Below are 22,872 nucleotides of genomic sequence, written 5' to 3' on the forward strand. Positions count from 1 at the left end.
GCACCTCCAGCTCCCGCTGCGTTCCCCGCGGGCCTCCAGTGCGCACCCAGGGCCCCAGCTGCCTCTGCCTGGTGGGCGAACCCGGGCCGCCGAGGAAGGGGCGCCCGCCCAGGTGGGTGGGGCGGAGAGAGTACCTGAGGTCACCGGCTCGGCGTGAGAAGGAGGGGCGCCACGCTGGTGGCAGAGCTGCGGGGTCGACCCGACCCTTACCTTCAGCCCAGGAAGTAACTGTAAGTCTCTGCTTCGCCATTCGGGTCTTTTTGAGGTTGCTCAACCCATTCTGGGCTTCGAGTTCAGCGCTGCCTGTTCACGCTCTCCCGGGTCCCCCACAATTCTGCCTCCCTTCTCTTGTGGAGGATTGTCTGTCCCCACCTCTGAACAGGCAACATCTTCTCTCTACACCAAGGGAGCTTTTCTCCCAGCAAATTTGCAAACCTCTGGGTCTCTGTGGCGCGTCCCATTCTCTCTTACCATCTGGAAGCATCTCCCTGTCCCTCTGTCCTCAAAGGATCTGTGTCCTCCCTCTCTTTCTTTCTGTACCCTGGACCTCACGGCCTCCCCCGCCCGTCCTTTGAGACGTGGAAAGCCACGGATTCTGCCAGGGCTTGAGTTTCTTGAGCGGGTGCAGAGATGAAAGTGCCCTGAAGGGCTATGATGGGTGGGGATAGGTGCAGATAGCTCTAGTGAACCTTTATTTTTGCAGCTTCTGCCACTAAAACAAAAGAATGGGCCGCTCCCCTGGACCTTCATTCCTCTTCCTTCCTAACTGTGTATAAGCTGTTTTCTCTACGTTGCTATTTGAGTCGCAGGCAATTGGAATTAGAGCTATAATTAAACATCTCCCAAGGAGGTTTTGAGAATTAGTCTCACAGGCTCTGTTCACACAGAGTGGCATATTGAACAATCTTGTCTTGAAATGAAGACCAAATCCAGGGGAGATTTACTAGTAGGTCTGAGAAATGAATGTGAAAACAAAAGTCTGATGTTTCAAAGGTGTTTTGGATTTACATTCAGTTCTTAATTTCCAAAGTGTGTGTGTGTGTTGATGCGAAAATCTTCGTATTGGAAGGTTTTGCTTTGTTAGTGGCTAAAAAACAAACTAAAGTCATTTTCGATCATATAGTTTATATTTAACAATATAGTACTTTTAATCTTAATTCCATAGAGACCTTTTTTTATTGATTTGGATCAACCACCTACAGATGTTTCACACCTTTGTACCTGTCACCTTCTTGCTTCTTAGTTAAAAAAAAATTACCCGTGAATATCTTAGGCGTGTATTTCCAGATTTTGGACTCGGCATTTTTTTCTCGTTAATATTTGGTTTGCTTTTTAAACTGCCGCTGCAGAACTTTCCAGAAATTAGATTAAAAAGTAATTGTAATGCTGTCCGTTCAGTAATTCTTATGTGACTTGATGCATTTTATACTTTTCAAGGCACTGTAGGAAGCAAATTATAATTTAAGAATAATTTCCCTCTGTATTGCAGGTTCTTACTATTCTCTGAATTATTCTGTAATGTGGACTGGTAGCTTTGGTTATATTTTTCTGAAAACCTTGCCATTTGGTTAAGAAAGGTAAATGAATTTAACAATGATTGTTTGTGTTTGAAATCTCCTAGCAGTTGATTTGAGACTGTTGCTTGATTTGTAACTTCACACTGTTCACAGATTTTAGTTTGAAGTAGGCTTAAGAGATGTAGCTACAGTTTTCTCTCCGGAAATGTACTTTACTGGCAGAGTTGAATGTATTATTAAGGATATGATTTTTACTTTTCATAAAATTGATCAATTTTCAAATAAGAAGAGTGGGTGCTGTAGTGAGTTGATGGGCAGCAACTTGGAAAGGTCTTTCTTTAAAAAAAAAAAAAAGAGAGAGAGAGAAAGAAAAAGTCTATTAAACCCTATTATCCTTGGACCTAGGGTGGGGAAGTTTTCACATTTCACATTACTCTTTTCCCCTTGCCCATTGTACTGGGAATTTTGAGTTTGCAATATGAAAATATTCTGAAACCATGCAGACGTCAAGTGTAGGCTCTAACAGGTGGCTGCTAAGAAATGGAAGAGAAGTTTTGTTAGCTACTCTTTTATACTCCTGTAGCACTGTCCACTTTTGAGAGAGTTGGTTTTCTTTCTTTCCTTTTCCTTTTCTGGCTGTGAGCTTCTGAAAGTGAAATATGTATACTTAGAACTAGGAGGTAAAAGTTCAAACTAATTTTCATATATAAATAGATGGAAGAACTATGAATTAAGTTTATCTGTTTCTCCTTAAATGCAAGTTAGGAAAGATTCCTCTGTGCTTTTGGTACTTTCCCCATTTGAGGATGCACACAACCCTCACTTATTTAGATGAAATTTTAAAATAGTTCACTCTAATGTTAAACTTTATATATGACACATTTGGCAAGACAGATTTGAAAGTGACTCAGTCAATATTAAAAAGTCTAGTCTGAGAGGAGTGTCTATGCATGGTTCTAAAAATGCTTAGGTACTTTGTTTCCTTTTTCAAAGTGTGATTTGCTTAGGGAATAGTAATTTTGGGACTCTTTAAGTTTATTTTTTCAGACAACTTCAGATTACCTCTTTTTTCTTTTCCACATTTTCATACTCACTTCATTTCAGTAAACCTTTATTGAAAGCCTAACATGTGTAACAGGCACTGTGTTAAATTTTGGGATTACAAGGATGAATAAGCTAAGATTCCTTTCCTCGCTGAATTTGCCAGTCTACATATTTGACTGTGATTTTATCCATATTCGTTTACAGACATCTTTAATAGGTTTTTAAGTCACTTAACCATGTTTCAGGATTGTTTCACATACTTTCTATGAGAATTAACACAGTAAAGGCTACTTATTGAATGCTTAATTCATGTTCACCACCATGCATTTAGTGATTACATTATCTCATATAATTCTTAGAACTGTACTAAGAAGTATTTTATCTCCATTTAAAAACCACACAGGAATTCCTGTTGTGGCTCAGCGGGTTAAGAACCTGACTAGCATCCAGGAGGATGCGGATTCCATCCCTGGCCTCACTTAGTGGGTTAAGGATCCGGCATTGCCACAAAATGCTGTCTAGGTCTCAGATGCAGCTCAGATCCCCCGTTTCTGTGGCCGTACCATAGTCTGGCGCTGAAGCTCTGATTCCACCTCTAGCCTGGGAACTTCCATGTGTTGCAGGTGCAGCCCTAAAAAGGAAAAAAAATTTTTTTTTAATAAATAAAAATGAAAACCACACAGACTCTGGTTTTAGTGATGGAGACTATGTTCTTTGTATTATATGCTAGAAACGACTTGACTTTAAGATTTGCTCTTAAGGGGAAGAACTTATAATATAGTTATAACAGTTTTTAATTTTCTAATAATACTTTAAATGGAAAGATTCTCTTTTCATAAGGTATTAGTATCTTGTTTATTAGATGAATTCTATAATATCAAAATATAATTTTCAGTTAAACATTTGAAAAGACAATTATGACATTTGTTATGGTTAACTGTAACATAGATCTTGAGGCATGTGTAACTTTTTTTTCTTCTAATCAGTGGGAACAAGAGCCTATAAAATGTACTAAAAAATGTATGTATTCTCCAGGAGAGAGAGAGAATTGAACTGTATAAAATATATTCAACTTTTAAAATGTTTGAGTTTAATTTTGATAGTTCTCTGATGCCTTGAAGAGTTTTGGTTTCTTCAATGAAAATGTGTTCCTTTAGATTTAGAAATGATCTTATGTGTCTATTAGTAGGATATATGCTTTATCAGCAGTTTTATATAATTCAATCTAAATTATTTTTCAGAACCTTTCACTTTTTTTTTTTTTTTGCCTTTTTAGGGCCGCACCTGTGGCGTATGGAGGCTTCCAGGCTAGGGGTCTAATTTGAGCTGTAGCCGCTGGCCTATGCTACAGCCACAGCAACACCAGATCTGAGCCACATCTGCGACTTACACCACAGCTCATGGCAATGCCAGATCCTTAACCCACTGAGCAAGGCCAGGGATCGAACCCACAACCTCATGGTTCCTAGTCGGATTCATTTCTGCTGTGCCACGACGGGAACTCCCCCTTTACATTTTTTAAAAGATTATCATCCACTGTCAACTCTTCACCAAATTGAATTTGTATTCTGTTTTTTTGTTTTGTTTTGTTTTATACCAAAAGCCGTCAACAGTTAGCCATTCTTTAGGCTAAGGCCTTTTGTTTCTGGTTATACACACTTGTTTTTAGGACTGTGGAGCATATAATTATTCCTCCTCCAAGTTCCTAAGAAAGGTAATTCTTGATGTTTTTCTATTCTCAGGCTGACATATATATTTTAGCTTGACATGGACAGTTTTCCGTGGCAGAATTCTTGATAACCTAGATCACTGTATTTTCTGATTGGAATAATATTGGTGATAATTCAATATGTAACTGATAAAATCATAAATACATTAGGTACTGGGACCACAGAGATAAGTCAGGATTCCTTACCCTATTGAACTGTAAAATGCCTGTTTAAAATTCATGAGGAGAAAGGAAAGTTCACTTAAGAACATTGAGATGCTTTTATGCCAGATAGGCATAAAAACATTGGCCTCCTATTTGTATGTCTCCTCAGGGTATTGTAAAGGAAGGTAGGTAAGTAAACATATTAAGCAAGGATTTTCATTCTGTCTCCTAGCCTTAGACAATAGTTGCTTATCATTTTCTATAACACTAGATGCTCTATAGCACATATTGATAATCACATTTTTAAAAACTGTTTTGAAGTATTTTCAAACTTAACAGAAAAGATGTTAGAGCAGTACAAAGAACTCCTGCATCTCCTTCATTCAGATTCCACCATTGTTCGTATTTTATGGCATTTTTTCCGTTGTCTGTCCTCTGTGTTTCCATACGTTGTGTATAATACATACATACATGCCCATTATCATAGTCTTTTTCTCATCCTTTTGGAGCAAGCTGCAGACATGGTGTTCCTTTACCCATAAATACTATAGCGTCTATTTCTCAGAAACAAGGCGCTCTCTTATATAACTCTCCAAATGAGAAAATCAGCATTGGTACAACACTGTTGTCTAGTCCAAAGAACCTATTCATGTTTCATCAACTATCCCAACAACATCTCTTTCTTTTCTGGTCCAGGATCCTGTCCAGGAATACATGTTATATTTAGTTGTCAAGTCTCTTCAGACTTCTTTAGTCTCATTTTTCCCATCTTTCATATTCTTGACAATTTTAGGAAGTCCAGGCTTACCATTCTGTAGGATGACCGTAAACTGAGGTCCATGTGACATTTCCTTATGACTCCATTTGTGGCAGAACTGTCAGTGCATTGCATCTACAGGCGTATGATGTCAAATCATGCCAGTACCTGGTGATAAACACCTTGATCGCATTGGTGTCCTTCTGTATTTGTTGAATATATGTGGAGAGGTATTCCAGAACTATATATCTTGTTTCTCATCAAACCTCTACTCTCTAGCCCCAGTGTGGTTATCAGTGATGACTCCTACCTGAATTAACTACTTTCATAATGTTTGCCTCTGTTTTTTTGGTCTTTTTAGGGTCACACCCACAGCATATGGAAGTTCCCTGGCTAGGGATGGAATCGAAGCTGTAGCTGCCGGCCTACAACACAGCCACAGCAATGCCAGCCTGAAGCTGCACCTGTGACCTGCACCACAGCTCACAACAACGCCAGATCCTTGACTTACTGAGCAAGGCCAGGGATTGAACCTACATCCTCATGGATACTGGTTGTGTTCGTTACCACTGAGCCACAATGGGAACTCCATGATTGCCAAATTTTATTTCTCTATTTCTATTGTTCCTTCTACATGTATTAATTAGTATTGTATTGTAAGGTAGAACTTTTTTTCTTGCCTATTTGTTTATTAAATCAGAAAGGGCTTATGGGTTTTGATTTTATTTAGTATGTTGTGATTTACTACTATTATTTATTCTGCTGTTTAAATTGTCCCCAATTTAACTATTGGGAGCCCCTTCACACTGGCTCCTATGCCTGTTTATCATGCTCCTATCTCATTCCTTCTGCACTTCTGGCAGAACATGCTGTTTCTGATTCATCTTGTACTTTGCCTGGTTTAACCGTGGCATCAGCCATTTCTCCAAGGAACCTTGTTTTGTTTTGTTTTGTTTTTTTGTAAATATGATATTTAAAAGCAAAAATTTAGGGGCTTAGGGTGCCCATTGCTACTGGGATGTCATTTCTTATAAGAACTAAGAGATGTATTAGTATGTAAGTATGGTTTGTATACACACCCATATGTGTATAATATACATACTCATATACATCCATAATTATTTCTATACCTGTGTGTTTATATTATAAAACTAGAAGTTCATCCCTATACTTCCAATTCCAGGTTTCTTTTAGCCTTTGCCCTTCCCATGTTTATAATGCCTTCTCTGGTGGTTAGAAACTTAGCTTCATATTAGCCTCAATATAGTTATCATTTACCTAGTTGTTTTGTTACCATTCTCCCTGCTGTGTAAAGCATCACCTCCTGTATCTATCCCTTCCACACTGTGCAATGTTGACTACTGGGCCTGTTGACATGTGCCTTTTTATGGATCCACAAGCCATCACTGGGTCCACAGCTCTGTGTAGTTACCTATCTGCATACAGCATCCCCTTATCCTCACGTCTGGACTACACCTCTGCTGGCCCCTCGATGTGCTGTCCATGGCATGCATCTTCAGTCAGCATACATAGTATTTCATTCACTAACTTTTAAGCATATATGATGAAATATACAGCTATTTAGTATTACCATAGCAAAACTATAGATTTACACACATATATGTGATGAAATTTACAGCTATACACACACAGTCCTATCAGTAGTATTAAAATCAATTCCATATTAAGTAAATAGTTATTGAACATATAAGTGAATATAATGTGGGGAAATACAAAGACATATAAAACATAGCTTCTGTTCTCAAGGAGTTTATATTTTAAAATAACTGAAGTTATTGAAATAACTATATGAGGCAGTATAGTGATATTATGGCATCTGTCCTATAGAATGAGGGCAAGTATGGACTAGAATTAAGCACAGAACTTGAACTAAAAATCCTAAAATTTATATGGAACCACAAATGACCCAGAAATGCCAAAGCAATGCTGAGATAAAGAATAAAGCTGGAGGTAAAACCCTCCCAGATTTTAGACTATACTGCAAAGCTACAATAATCAATGCAGAATGTTATTGACACATACACATAGATCAGTGGAACAGAATAGTAAACCCATGTACTTACAGTCAATTAACCTGTGACAAAGGAGGAAGGAATATACAATAGAGAAAAGACAGTCTCTTCAATAAGTAGTTTTGGGAAAACTAGACAGCTAAAGGAATGAAATTAGAACATTTTTTCACACCACATATAAAAATAAACTCAAAATGGTTTAAAGACCTAAATGTAAGATCATAAACTTCTAGAAGAGAACATAGGTGAAACACTGTTTAATGTATATCATGGCAATATTTTCTTGGATTAGATTCTCTAGGCAAAAGAAATAAAAGCAAATATAAACAAATGGGGCCCAATTAAACATAAAAACTTCTGCACAGCAAAGGAAACCATCCCAAAAAAAGACAAATTAAGAATGGGAGAACATATTTGCTAATGATGGGACTGAGAAGGGGGTTAATATCCAAAATATAAAAACAGTTCATACAACCAGTATAAAAAAAACAACAATCCAATCAAAAAATAGGCAGAAGATCTAAATAGACATTTCACCAAGGAAGACATACAGATGGCCAAAAGCACATGAAAAGATTCTTAACATCATTAATTGTTAGAGAAATGCAGATGCAAACTACAATGAGATATCACCTCATGCTGGTCAGAATAGTCATCATCAAAAAGTCTACAGGCTGTAAATGCTGGAGAGGATGTGAAGAAAAGGGAGCCCTCCTGCACTGTTGGTGGGAATGTAAATTGGTACAACCACTATGGAGAACAATATGGAGGTTCCCTTAAAAAAACTAAAACTAGAACTACCGTATTGGAGTTCCCATTGTGGCCCAGTGGTAACAAACCCAGCTAGTATCCATGAGGGCGTGGGTTTGATCCTGGCCTCGCTCAGTGGGTTAAGGTTCCAGTGTTGCTGTGAGCTGCAGTGTATGTCACAGATGCTGCTTGGATCTGGCATGGTTGTGGCTGTGGCTGTGGCATAGGCCAGCAGCTGCAGTTCCGATTAGACCCCTGACCGGGGAAGCTCCATATGCTGCAGGTGCGGCTCTAAAAACACAAAAGAAAAAAAAAATGATATATGCACCCGTGTTCATTACAGCAACCCAATTTACAGTAGCTGTGACATGGAAGCAGTGTCCATCGACAGAGTATTAGATAAAGAAGATGTGGTAGGCATATATATACATATATATATACACACACACATATATACATATATAGATATACATATATAGACATATATGTGCATACATATATACATATACCTATACATACACATACATACATATATACATACATAAACATACATATACACATATACACACATATATGTATATACATCTATATATACACATATACATATATACATACATATATGTATGTATATGTATGTATGTATATGTACATACATACATATACACACATATATACACATACACACATACATATGTATATGTATGCGTATATATACACATATGTATATGTATGCGTATGTGTATATATGTGTGTGTGTATGTATATATATACCTATACATAGAATCATTATGCTATACACCTTAAACTAAGACAATATTGTAAATTAAGTGTACTTCAATTTAAAAACTTTTTAAATAAAAGCATTTTAACAAGTCTTCAAAAAAGGAAAAACCCCAAACTTCAGTCCTGAAGATCTTTGTGACTCCAAAGCCTGTGTTCTTTCTATGTATACTAGACTGCCTTCAGTAGCACTGTATCCCCTTACCTTATTTAATTATCAGTATGTTGCTTATAGATTGCTTTTGAATCCTTGTGAAAGAAGATTAGAGTATAGTTAAAATGGCTTTCAGTTTGGGACACCAAGTGTCAAAGGAGCTTCACTCTGGTTTTCTCTTAGCAGTCTCTGTGTTGTATGGAATACTACCAGGAAGATAAATGTTGGTCAGAAAATTTGCCATATTACCTGAATGAAACAGTTGTTGTAAATAGTCTTGAGATGAGTTTCTGGAAAACTTAGTATTGAATTGATAGGCCAATGGAGGACAAGACTGGCCTGCCATGCCATTCACTAGGTAGCTGGTTAGCATTCCTATTAATGTTAGGGATCTTTTTTCCCATAGTTAATATATAGAGAAGAAAAAAACAAAAACGAAAGGGGCACATGCTATTATGAATGAATAAAGTGGTGGTAGATTTTGATTCATTTTTATGTTTATTTCCAGGAAGCAGTTGTAAAGGTAAAGATTATCCTATCTCTGTCAATCTTTCTAATGCCATACTTTATTTAAATCTAATAAACTAGCTATTTTGACTTAGACCAGATAAAGTTGGATGAAGATAATAATTTTATCTTTTGATGTCTCTCTACTTTTGTAAGGGTGGGCTTGTTATGTGATCTCTCCATGCCTTGATTTTCTCATCTATAAATTGATGCCCTTGAAGAAATAATCTTCTGAATGGTTTTTCTTGCTGTGAAATATGACTTGACATAGCAGTCATGGGATTACTTTAAAAGTTAGAATATGTCTTTCTGATTGAAAAGATATTACCTGTTTTATAGAATAGGGAGAACTAGAAAGGAAGGATAAGGTTAGGCTGATAGCTTGATATCATAAAATGTAGAAAAGCAAAGTAACTTGGAGGGCAGGGGTACTTCTGTTTTTTTAACTATTCAAAACCTCTGAATGTGGGTTAAATACCAGTTACAAAAGGCAATCAGAAGTGAGACATAATAAGGTTCCTCTATGTTCAAGAATTTTATAGTCTAGTAGCTTTTTTTTCAACTGACATTCCTTCAGAGAATTGAGCCTCAATGTTTTAAGCTAGAGGTACTCACAGTTTAGTATGCATCCATGACTGCGGTGACTTGTGAATGCAGATTCCTGGGCCCCACCCCAGAGTTCCTGATTCAGTAAGCCCAGGGTAGAATTTAAGAGTTTGCATTTCTAACAAGTTCCCAGGTGCTACTGGTGTTGCTGGCATCTGTTGTATGATGGTAACTTATTTCTCTCTCAGGCCTCTAGAATGGTACTAGTTGTATATAAGCCTTGGGAGAATTTTTAAAATAATTTCCCTTTGAAGATCATATTCTGTATTCAGAGTTCTTAAGATGAGGAGCTCTGATGGGGGAGATAATAAAATAAATGAAATTAATCATAACTCTAAACTTTATCTCAAAACAGAAGGTAAAAACAAAACTGCCCAGATACAGAAATATGAGCAGTCAGGTGCAGGACAGATTGGAGTGGGAAAAACATTCAGGTCCATTTATACAGGAGTTTCTCTCATTCACCTGCTATTTAGAATTATTTAAAAGAGCCCTCTCTTCATTTGGAATTTTGTGCCCTTAAACCCAGGTAGCATCAAACACATATCAAGGATCTGTTTTAAATATATCATGTACAAACTTTCTTCTTGATACCTCTCACCCGCTTCTTTTCCTTAATCATATCCTTTCCCCCTTTGTGTAGTTTGTGTTTACTACTTTCTCCACAATTGGGTTTCTAGCTTCTAATGTTTGCATCCTATCTAACATATATGTTCTAAATAACTTATAATTCAGTAGTCTTAAGTAGAGAGGCAGGGAAATCTCAGCATTTTAAAGTTGGAAAAATATGTGTGGAAAACATCAGTGGGTTTCTATTTTATTATTAAATTGTTTGAACAAGAAATATAGTTTATGCATTGTCAGTTTCTAGACTGTATCTCCAGTCCAGACCTCTTTTTAGCTTCACACTTATATATCCTTTTGCCTACCTGAAATCTAATAGGCCTCTCAAATGTAGCATGCTCAAATACAAGCAGATCTCTTGCCTTCCCACACATATCTTAGCTCCTGCAGTTTTCCCTCTCAGTAATTGTAACTCCATCCTTCCAGGCACTCAGGCTAAGAACCCTGGAGTCATTCTTATCTTTTCCTTGTCTCTCACCCCTGCTTCCAATCTGTCAGCAAATTCTGTTTGTTCTTCAGAATATATCCAGAGTCTGATCAAGTATTCATTCCTTCACTGCTACCTCCTAGGTCCAAACTACCATCATCTTTTACTTGGATTAACTGCAGCCACTTCCTTATTCTCCTTGTCCTAACCTTGCCACCACCAACATTTGTCTTCTTAGCCAGCCAGCCAGGGTAATCCTGTTGAATGTAAATCAGGTCATTTCATTCCTCTCTAAAAACCCTCTAGTGGCTTCCCTTTTCACCCAGAATAAAAGCCTGGTGATTTACAATGACCCTTTAAGACTCTTAAAACAGTGGGTCTTCCCCCACTACATCTCTTGACTTCCTATCTTATTACTTTATTCCTCATTCTACATACACTACAGTAACATTGGTCTCCTTTCTGTTTCTTGAACACATGGGGCAAGTTCCTTTTCACTGTTTGTTTCCTCTGCCTAGAATACTCTTCTCTCTAGATGACACTTCACTATTTTACCTACTTTGCTCAAAGGTTGCCTTCCCATATCATCCTATTAAAAAACTACTATAGGAGTTCCCATCATGGCTCAGTGGTTAACAAACCCTTCTAGTAACCATGAGGTTGTGGGTTCGATCCCTGGCCTCACTCAGTGGGTTAAGGATCTGGTGTTTCTGTGAGCTGTGGTGTAGGTTACAGACATGGCTCAGATCCCTCATTGCCATGGCTGTGGTGTAGGCTGGCAGCTACAGCTCCCATTTGACCCCTAGCCTGGGAACCTCCATATGCTGCGGGTGCGGCCCTAAAAAGACAAAAAAGACAACAACAACAAAAAAATTATTATGTAGCCAAATTCACCTTCCTGGCTCTATTATTATTTTTAAAATACTGTTGAATTCCAAAACTGTTGAATACAGAGTATAAACTCCATGGGGACAGGGATTTTAGTTTATTCCTAAAATAGTTTATTATTTATTTATTCATGCTCTATTCTCCTACATACCTGGCACATGGTAGGTGCTCAATAAATATTTGTTGCATGAACTTATTATTTTATCTGTTTAGAAGAGTATGCCTTTCCTCCAAGAACTGCACCTGACAGTCATGTACTTCTAGCATAGGTTACCATGTTATGGTAACCAGAATCTGATCAAGTAAATAGGTTACCAATAACTGACTTCAACTCTTATTAGTCTACTTCTCCTTTTCCTAAAAATGATATGTTCTGTGCCTCTTCTTTTTTTGATATGAAATTATTGTTTGACACATTTTTATTGTAACATAGTTCCCTGGCATACATTGTAATTCCTAAATCCATGCATCTTTTAATCCTCTGTTAAAGTATATGAATTATTAATTGCTGTCATTGAATGTGGGATTTCCTGACAATGATAGTCATATTTTGGTATGCATCTAGCTTTTAGGTGACTCTATATTATGATGTATAACTTTATACATAGATTATCTCATATTCTCCAAGAAAGGTCAATAATTATTCCCCTTTGTAAAGCTGTTATTTGAGTATTTGCTCCTGATTTGATACTTGAGAGTTTTGTAGGTTTTAGTGTTTTTGTGTAGCCAGAGTTTAACAGCTACCTTAATTGGAGAAGATAGGTCCCTCAGAGGCACCTTGCTCTATCTTATTTTTTTTTTCAGCCTGACAAGACTTGAATTTTATGTACTTGCTATGAAAGTCGTTCGGATTTTTCATTTTAAGTATTGTGCCCTACTGTCAGATCATGTTTTGAATTATGTTCTAACTTTTTTTTTTTTTTGCTTTTTCAGACCGCGCCCATGGCATATGGAGGTTCCCAGGCTAGGAGTCAAATCGGAGCTACAGTTGCCAGCCTGCACCACAGCCACAACAACACAGGATCTGAGCCGTGTCTGCGACCTACACCACAGCTCATGGCAACGCCAGATCCTTAACCCACTGAGCAAGGCCAGGGATCGAACCCGAAGCCTCATGGTTCCTAGTCGGATTTGTTTCTGCTGCTCCACAACAGGAACTCCATATGTTCTTACTTTTCAATATAAAAAAGTGCCACTGTAGCACTTAGGTTCATCCTGTTGCCATTTCTTCAGGATTTAGGGAACTGTCAGTTCAAATCTCAATTCTAGGCATTTTAAGTTTGTTGTATTTCTGTGTCCTTTATTACTTCATGAAGATATATGGAACATAAAATGAGTTCAAAAACATCAAGTCAAATACATACAATTCAGGTTCTTGTTTCTGCTCTTGGAGAGTTTCCAGTATCTAACTGTCTGTGGTTGTACAGCAGGCACTGCACATGAGGAAACCCTTAACTTTAATGGTATTTTGTTGCTATGGCAATGGAAGGTACTTAATGCTAAGATTCAATATCAATAGCTAAAGATATATGAAATATATATGGATTCTTTCTCCCAAATGCAAACTAGGACCTGAATGTCAACATGTATAGTAATAGGGGCTTTCTAAGAAAACAAAGAGTACCCCATGGATTAAGAACATCTGTGGGGGGATGAAAAGCATAGGTTCAAAGATATGTAAAAGTTTATCCATACACATTCTGTCTTTGTTCAGAAGGATACACTTCTTTCTTGATCCCTCCAACAGAAGTCCTAGAATTAAGTCAGTGGTCCGATTTGCATGACATGAACCAGTCACTGGGATAAGAATAGAAAACACTGATTAGTGGGATTTGGGCCTTGTGCTCACCACTGAAGTGGAGCTAGTCCTTCATAAACAGTGTCCTCATTGTGGTGGAACTTTTCTCCAGGAAAATCGTGTTGCTCTTGCCAGAGAAAGATGAAACAGCTATCACATAATAAAAATAAATTGGAGTATAATGGAGGAGTGTCTTTGTAGACCCTTGATCTTTAAAGGAGTATGACTTTAAAGGAGTAAAATCAGTGAGTTAAGAACTGAGGCAATCATGTAAAAGGCTTTACTTAATCTTCTTTTAGAATTTGTCTTTACTATTAATCAGTATCCTTTCATTTAATAGTAACATCACCACAGTGGACTGTGGATATTTCCTTGCAGTTAACATCTCTTCCTTAAGTTTTTGTTTAGAACATTTCATTCAAGGAATTTAAGGGAGAAATACCCCTCGTTATAAGAATAGCTTGTGGTACAGTGTTGGGGAGAGTATTACTCTAAAGTATAAATTATTCATCACAAGAAGATACTTTTGCAGACATAGCAGTGGACCACACAGTGTTTACCAGGCTTTTCTTAATGTTTGACCTTAAGCACAAAGAACATTGGAAATTGTATCGTTCTTTCTCTCTTTTTTTTTTAATTTATTTTTTGTCTTTTTAGGGCCGCATCCACAGCATATGGAGGTTCCCAGGCTAGGGGCTCAACTGGAGGTGTAGCCGCTGGCCTATACCACAGCCATAGCAACACAGGATCCGAACCGCATCTGCGACCTGCACATCTCACGGCAACGCCGGATCCTTAACACACTGAGGCCAGGGATCTAACCCACAACCTTATGGTTACTAGTAGGGTTTGTTAACCACTGAGCCACGATGGGAACTCCTTATCTTGTTTTTTAGATTGAATCAGTGTAATAACATCGAGCGACGGGAAGATAATAATAAAAGGTCCCCAGATTCTAAATCAGTTTCCTTAGGTTGAGGGCTCTAGTTACTTGCCTAGCAGTAGAAGAGTTAGGCTATTATCATATAAGGCTGTCATTCTGAAATGGTCTTTCACTTAGAAAAAGGAAGTAGAACCTAATGGAAAAATTAATGTCTTTGATATTGTGATTCACTCTTTAAGTAAGAGAAAGGAAGTCGAACCACATAGAAAACCATATTTTTTGTGTTTTCTTGACACACGATTGCTCAGTAATAGTATCTGAATTTGTGAAGAGTAGGTGAATGTGTGATTTTTTTATTTTAACATCTGTAATGGAAAGCCTTTTCCTGGTAACATTTATTTGGTAGGAGCCTGTAGCCTTAGTATGGACAAGAATTGTTCTGATTTTATTCTACATAAATGTAAGACAACTTGAGTCATTGATAACCTTCTAAGGTGTTATCTAGCATCATCCAAGATATATTGGTTATGTCAACATTGTATCCTTTCCCTTTCCCACAGTGGAAAGCATTAGAGTAAGTTTCTTGCCTAACTATCCACAATACAGTTTCCAGTCATTTTCAAGTGCTTTACTATGAATAATGAGCCAAATTCAAGGAGCAGAAGAAATTTTTTAAGTTTAATTTTTAAATTATAGTAATATTGACTTTTCTTGGTATAGAGCTCTATGAATGTTAACACATGTGTGGTAGTAACTACCATCATAATCAGAACATGGAACAGTCTCTCACCCCAAGAAACTCCTTTGTCCTATCCCTTTAGAGTTGTTATCTTCTATCCCCTCGCAGTCACTCATCTGTTCTTCACTGCTATAGTCTTGTCTTTTTGAGCAAGTTGTTTAAATGGAATCATGCATTATGAGTATGTAACTCTTTGAGACTTCTTGTACTTATCAAAATGCCTTTGAGATTCATCCACTTTGTGTGGCATTTCCTTAGTTAGATACTTCGTGATTTCTGAATATTTTCTTTCAGTCCGTAGTTCGTCTTTTCAGTCTGTTAACAGCAATGTCTTTTGTAACAGCAAAGGTTTTTTATTTTAATGAAGTCTAATTTCTTATGTTTTTAGAGTCATTTTGCCAGGAGTTCCCATCATGGTGCAGTAGAAAGGAATCTGACTAGTGTCCATGAGGACGTGGGTTTAATCCCTGGCCCTACTCAGTGGGTTAAGGATCTGGCTTTGCCATGAGCTGTGGTGTATGTAGGTCATAGACTCGGCTCAGATCCCACATTGCTGTGACTGTGGTGTAGGCCAGCATCTGCAGCTCTGATTTAACCCCTAGCCTGGGAACCTCCATTAGCTGTGGGTGTGGCCCTAAAAAAAGCAAAAAGAACTCTTTGCCTAATCCTGGGTCATGAATGTTTTCTCCTAGGTTTTTCTTCTTAGAGTTTTATAGTTGTAGTTTTGCCTTTAGATCTATTTACCAAATTTAGTTAATTTTGTGTAAGTTGTCCTTGCACCTTAGGTCATGGTTCTGTTCTGTTCTTTTCTTTCTTTCTTTTTCTTTTTGCATGTAGATGTTTAGTTGTTCCAACACTGTTTTTTAGAAATCTCTTTTCTCTATTGAACTGCTTTTGTACTTTTGTCAAAAATGAATTGACCATATTTGTATGGATATATTTCTGTTATTTGTTCCGTAAACTTATGTCTCTTTCTTTGCCAACACTGCGCTGTCTTAGATATTGAAACTTTAGAGTAAGGTTTAAAATCAGTATTTTTCCTCCAACTTTATTCTTCTTTTTAAAATTGTTTTTAATTACTCCAGTTCCTTTCCCTTTCCATATAAAATTTAGAATCATCTTTTCTATATCTATAAAAATTCTTGCTAGGGATTTTGATTGTGTTTGCATTAACTCTGTAATTCAGTTTGAAGAGCATTGACATCTCTATGTTGAGTCTACAAAAGTTTTTTTTAAAGCTGTTTAATATCTTCATAGAGATGAGATGTTACATCCATGATCCAAAAATAGGATACTGTAGGAAAAGAAACAACCAGATAATAAGAAAGAGCTATAGAAGTTAAAACATGGTAGTTGAAATTTAAACGCAGTAGAAGAGTTGAAAGATAGAGTTAAAGAAATTTTCCTGTAGTAGAGCAAAAAAGTCAAAGAGATAGAACCTCAGAGAAAGATTAGAAAATTAGAAGCTGTAGCTAAGAGATCCATTATCTAAATAATAGGAGTTCCAGAAAGGAGAACAGAGAATGAAAAGGCAGAGATGATCAAAGAATTTGTCTTAGAACTTTTCCTAAAAGGAGATAGATCTTTTTTTGGAAAAGTGAATTAATCTATTCATTAATTTATATTTTTGTCTTTTGTCTTTTTAGGGCCGCACCTGTAGTATATGGAGGTTCCCAGGCTAGGGTTCTAATCGGAGCTGCATCTGCAACCTACATCACAGCTCACAGCAATGCTGGATCCTTAACCCACTGAGCAAGGCCAGGGATCGAACCTGCAACCTCATGGTTCCTAGTCAGATTGGTTTCCGCTGTGCCATGATGGGAATTCCTGGAAAAGTGAATTACAAAAAAACAAAAAAACCACACAACTTTATAGAAACAGAAAATAGAATGGTGGTTACCAGGTGAGGGAGGGAGGGAGAAATGGGGAGTTAATAATGTTTAATGGAGACAGACTTTCAGTTTGGGAGAAGTGAAAAAGTTCTGGAGATGGATATTGGTGATGGTTACACAACAGAGTGAATGTACTTCATAAATTTTGTTGTGTCAGAATTTTATGTTAAAGTCAAAAAGAACAAGAGAGGAGACAAGAGCAGATGAAAGACTTCAAGAAAGTTTTGAAAGCTAGAGAGCAAATACACAAAAGACAATTTGATTTAGCAAAACTAAACTGATTAAGCAGAGTTCAAACCTAATTCTTCGATTGTGAAGGAAAAAAAAAGGCTGATTTGTGCTAAACACCAAAAAAGCACAGAATTGGGGGCACAGGTAGCTCTGAATAAAGAAGTAAGGGATATTGCTAAAACAGCAGAGATTGAAAATTTTGTGAGGATGAAATTGTTCAAATTTTGTTTCTTCTGTGCAGCTAAACTCCTCTTTTTTTCTGAAAGAAAACAGGAGGTGTTTATTATCTGAACAAAGTGTACCAGAAGTACAGGGACGTACAGCTAAGGGTGCTATACCATTCTGGAAATGGGATTAGGCGGAAGTATTCATATGTTAACTGGTGAGACCTACCCCAGTTTCCTTCCTCCATTTAGTCTAAAAGAATAGACCTAAACATTCTGCAGTTGGGGTCCACAGTGAAACCCCTCAGCCAGTTTTATGGTATGGTGGAGTCTGCTGTTTGCTAAGCCCTGCTATTATAAATAATGCCAAAATAAGTATCAGCGTACATGTCTCTTTATGTACCTGTCAGGAGTTATCCTAGGACAATATCTGTTAACCTCCTAAAACTATAACCCAGAGTGAAAAGTAACATTATATAACATGGTGTAAACATATACATACATGCTGTATGTATTCATGTGTATATATGTATTTATTTATTTATTGAAATAAAAGTTTCACAGAACTACCCTTAGTACATAAATATACTCTGATATTTTTAGTTATTAAAAGAAATAAGTTGGCCTTGTTACATCTCATTTAAATATAAAAGTAAATTAGTATATATAAAATGTATGAGGTAAGAATATATATAGATGACTGTCATTACAGAAGTAGATTTCTTAGGCCTATGATATAGTCATGTTCAACATGAACAAATACTGTAAAATTATAAAATCATTTTTCCGAATTATACTTCCCACCATTACTATATAAGGATTTCAATTCCAGACTTTTTTTACCAGTCTAATAAGTAGAATTGATATCTGTGACAGGCACTATATGTAAGCTAACCCAGTCCTTATTTCTAAATCTTTTCTTTCTTCCTATGTCAACTATGGAAACTTAAAAAATCAAAACTCTATTCTCCAGCTCTCCTTGCAGTTACAGATAGCTATATGATCCAGTTGTGACTAATGGAACATACAAAGCTTGCAGTCTGGAGCTGTAGCAGCCATTTTATGACCATGAGGATGAAACCTACAGGCTAAGAATTGCAGAGTATAAATGGGGGGAGCTCAGAACATTGATAACATTATGTAGTTTATATAGGAGCTTTGGATTAACTCCATCCAGATTTATTTGTAAATTATATAATTTATTTTTTAAAGCTATCTTTATAGGGTTTTGGGGGGGGGTTGGTTTGTTTTTTGGATTCCACTTCCCTGAATTGCTGGTTCATTCCTATAATAGTTAGGTTGCACTAAGTTATGCTGTAGAAACAAATTAACACAAAATTTAAGTGGTTTATAACAACAAACATTTATTTTTCATTCATTGTCAGCTGCAAAACTGCTTCAGATTTGTTCAGTGTCTTTTTTCTGGGAACCAAGCTGAAGGAGAAGCCTGGGTCTTGTGGTAGTGAGAAGAAGAGCAGTGGTAGAACTACACAATGATTCTTAAAGCTTTGGTTGAGAAATCTGCTTTATTTCTTCTCACATTTCATTGGCCAAAGCAAGTCAAATGACTAACACTGTTAAATGGGCAAGAAAGTATAATCCTCCAGTAGGGAGGGCAGTGAATAATTGCGGACAGTATTGCAGTCTATTACTCTATCCTTTTGCTTTTTTGCTTATATAAGTTTATAAATGTTCTTTATACATTCTGGACACTGAACTTGTGAGTTTAGCTTTTACAATTAGGTCTGAGATCCACTTTTACATTTAGTCTAATGTAGGGGTCAAGGTTCATTTTTTCCGTATGGATATCTATTAATTGGTGTCATTTGAGGAAAGGACTTAACTTTCCCACATTGAATTGTCTTGGCTCCTTTGTTGAATATTATAATGCTGTTGAAGAGTGAGTATTTCTGAGCACCTTATTCTGTTCCATTAATCTACTCATGAAACCTTATGCTAGTACCACACCAATTCTGATTAACCATTGAAATCAGGTAATGAAATTGTCTGACTCTTCCTTTTTTCAAGATTGCTAAGGGTATTTTACGGTTTTTGCAGTTCTGTAGTCTTCCATTCTGTGAACATATTTCATCTGTTCCCTCCCTTCCACTCTTCCCTCCGTTGTTTCTTCCAGTTTTATTGAGAAACAATTGATGTACAACACTGTTTAAGTGTAAGGTGTATAGCATAATAATTTGATTTATATACATCTTAAAGTAATTATCACAATAAGTTTTGTAAACATTCATCATCTCATCTAGATACAAAATTAAAGAAACAGAAAATTTTTTTCCTTCTGATCACAACTCTTGGAATTTACTCTCTTAATATTTTCATTTATAACAGGAAGCAGTATTAATTATATTTATCATGTTGTCTGTTAAACCACTAATACTTATAACTGGAAATTTGTACCTTTTGACTGCCTCTATCCAGTCCCCCCTCCCTGCCCCCCCACTCCCGCCTGCGGTAATCACAAATCTGATCTCTTTTTCTGAGTTTGTCTTAGCCTCTTTGTTTTAGAATTATTGACCGGCAACACTGTTAGTTCCTATTACACAACACAGTGATTCAATATTTCTATACACTTCAAACTGATCACACTGGTAAGTCTAGTTACAAAATGTCATTATATGAACATATTACATAGTTATTGACTGTACTCCCCCACACTGTACATTTCATATTCATGACTCATTTCTTTTGCAATTAGAAGGTTGTACCTCTTAATCTTCCACACTTACTTCTTTCCTCCCATTCTCTGTTTATTTAAATCTTTAATTACAAGAATATTTGTTTCAGCATAGAAGTCTTACACATCTTGTGGAATTATTGGTAAGTATATTTTGACATTATATACATAGAATTTAATTATATAACATATAATCTAAATCTTGAATCCTATATATTATTACTTTCAAACACCACAGCCATAATTAGATCTAGTTTTATTTTTAGTTGACTTTAGTTGCTTTACATTGTTATAGTGTACAACATAATTATTTGGTATTTTATAGAGTATAATTCATTTAAAGTTATTATAAAATGTTGGCTATATTCCTGGTACTGTACATCACACCCTTGTATCTTATTTATTTATTTATTTATTTATTTATTTAGTCTTTTAAAGGCCCCACCCACAGCATATGGAGGTTCCCAGACTAGGGGTTGAATCTGGGCTGTAGCCGCTGGCCTACGCCACAGCCACAGCAGTGCCAGAGCCAACATATACCACAGTTCATGTCAGGGCCAAATCCTTAACTTGTGAGTGAGGCCAGAGAGCGAACCTGTGTCCTCATGAATGCTAGTCAGATTCGTTTCCACTGAGCCACAAGGGGAACTCCATTATCTTATTTATTTTATACCTAGTAGTTTGAACCTCCTAATCCCCTTCCTCTACCATGCTTTTCTCCCCTCTAGTAACTACTAGTTTGTTCTCTTTATTAATGAGTCTTTTTCTGTTTTGTTAAATTCATTCATTTGTTTTTGTTTTTTTTTTCAGATTCCACATATAAATGAAAACATACAGTATTTGTCTTTCTCTGGATTACTTCATTAAGCATAGTACCCTCCAAGTCCGTCCACTTTGTTGCAGATGGCAAAATTTCATTCTTTTTATGACTAATATTCCATTATATATTCATTACCACATCTTTATCTGCTCATGTCTTGATGGACACTTAGGATGCTTCCGTATCTTTGGCTATTGTAAATACTGGTGTAAAGAATATTGGGGTGCACATATCTTTTCAAAGTAGTTTTTCTTTTTTTTTTCAAGAGTGAATTTTTTTTTTTTGTCTTTTTAGCTATTTCTTGGGCCGCTCCCGTGGCATATGGAGGTTTCCAGGCTAGGGGTCTAATCGGGGCATATGGAGGTTCCCAGGCTAGGGGTTGAATCGGAGCCGTAGCCACCAGCCTATGCCAGAGCCACAGAGAACGCGGGATCCGAGCCACGTCTGCAACCTACACCACAGCTCACAGCAATGCCAGATCCTTAACCCACTGAGCAAGGGCAGGGACCGAACCCGCAACCTCATGGTTCCTAGTCGGATTCGTTAACCACTGTGCCACGATGGGAACTCCCCAAGAGTGAAATTTTTGAATCATATAGTAGTTCTATTCTTAATCTTTTGAGAAATCTACATACTGTTTTCCATAGTGGCTGTACCCCTTGACATTCCTCGCCTTCTCACAGACATTTGTTATTTGTCTTCTTTTTGATGATAGCTATTCTGTGAGATCATATCTCATTGTGGTTTTGATTTGCACTTATCTGATGATTAGAGATGCTGAGCATTTTTTTCATGTACCTATTGATCATGTGTATGTCGTCTTTGGAAAAATGTCTATTCAGGTCTTATGCCCATTTAAAAAATTTTTTTATATTGTTGTATTAGCACTTTATCTATTAACCCCTTATCAGACACATCATTTGCAAATATCTTTTCCTATTCAGTAGGTGGTCTTTTTGTTTTGTTGATGGCTTCCTTTGCTATGCAGAAGCTTTTAATTAGGTCCCATTTATTTTTTCTTTTATTTCCATTGCCCGAGAAGACCAATCCAAAAAATATGTCTAAGATTTATGTCACAGTATATTGCCTGTGTTTTCTTCTGTGTTTCTTGTAGGTTATAGTTTCAGGTCTTACCTTTAGAGTTTTAATTCATTTTGAGTTTATTTCTGTATGTTATGTGAAGAAATGTTCTAACTTCTTCTCTTTTTTTAATGAGAGTTGCAACATTTATTACAGGTTCTCTCTTGGGGTTTTTTTGTTGTTGTTTTCTTTGTTGCCACACAGGCAGTATGTGGAAGTTCCTAGGCCAGGTGTTGAACCTGCACCACAGAGCAGTAGCCAGAGCCACAGCAGTGAGAACACAGGAACCTGAATCCATTAAGCCATCATAGAATTCCCTAAAATCATTCTTTTAGCTGTCTGTTTCCCCAACACTACTTAATGAAAAGACTGTCTTTTTCTCATTGTATATTCTTGCCCCCTTTGTCATAGATTAAGTGACAGTAAACTTGTGAGTTTCTTTCTGGGCTCTCTATTCTTTTCTACTTATGCATCTGATTTTATGTCACTACCATACTGTTTGTATTACTGTAGCTTTGTAGTATAATTTGATGTTAGGGAATGTGATATCTCCAGCTTTGTTCTTTTTTCTCAAGATTACCTTAACTATTTGGGGTCTTTTATGGTTCTAAAC

At 36.8% G+C, this 22,872-nt stretch overlaps 1 protein-coding gene across 5 annotated transcripts in view; it reads left to right on the top strand.

Annotated features, from left to right (window-relative positions):
• The first annotated feature begins 98 nt into the window (after positions 1-98).
• The window catches only part of ANKIB1 (ankyrin repeat and IBR domain containing 1), a 143,114-nt gene continuing 120,340 nt past the window's right edge, over positions 99-22,872 (top strand). For all 5 annotated transcript variants that reach the window (XM_047753727.1, XM_047753731.1, XM_047753728.1 and 2 more), the window contains exon 1: positions 99-230. The gene's annotated coding sequence lies outside the window, so the exon portion shown is untranslated. The remainder of the gene's footprint in view (positions 231-22,872) is intronic.

The sequence above is a fragment of the Phacochoerus africanus genome, chromosome 11 (assembly GCF_016906955.1).
Source record: "Phacochoerus africanus isolate WHEZ1 chromosome 11, ROS_Pafr_v1, whole genome shotgun sequence".
NCBI classification, from domain to species: Eukaryota; Metazoa; Chordata; class Mammalia; order Artiodactyla; family Suidae; genus Phacochoerus; species Phacochoerus africanus.